This window comes from Arachis duranensis, chromosome 4 (assembly GCF_000817695.3).
Source record: "Arachis duranensis cultivar V14167 chromosome 4, aradu.V14167.gnm2.J7QH, whole genome shotgun sequence".
In the NCBI taxonomy this organism is placed as follows: domain Eukaryota; kingdom Viridiplantae; phylum Streptophyta; class Magnoliopsida; order Fabales; family Fabaceae; genus Arachis; species Arachis duranensis.
Window position 1 is genome coordinate 49774591 of NC_029775.3, and position 355 is coordinate 49774945.

Sequence of the window (355 nt, forward strand, 5' to 3'; positions counted from 1 at the left end):
AAGGCCTTCTTGAAGGTCATGGTGCCTATGGTACAAGGTATTGAGAACTTCCCAGGATCTTGTCTCTTTTGAGGTAATTTCTGCCTAGATAAGTCATCTAGTTCTTTGGTGAGCAAAGGAGGTTCATCCTCCCAAGTCTCATTTCCAAATAACTTGTCATTCAGCTTCATGATTGCTCCAAGGTATTTGGCAACTTGCTCTTCAGTGACATACTCATCCTCTTCAGAGGAAGAATACTCATCAGAGCTCATGAATGGTAGAAGTAAGTCCAATGGAATCTCTATGGTCTCAGTTTGAGCCTCAGATTCCCATGGTTCCTCATTGGGGAACTCATTGGAGGCCAGTGGACGTCCAG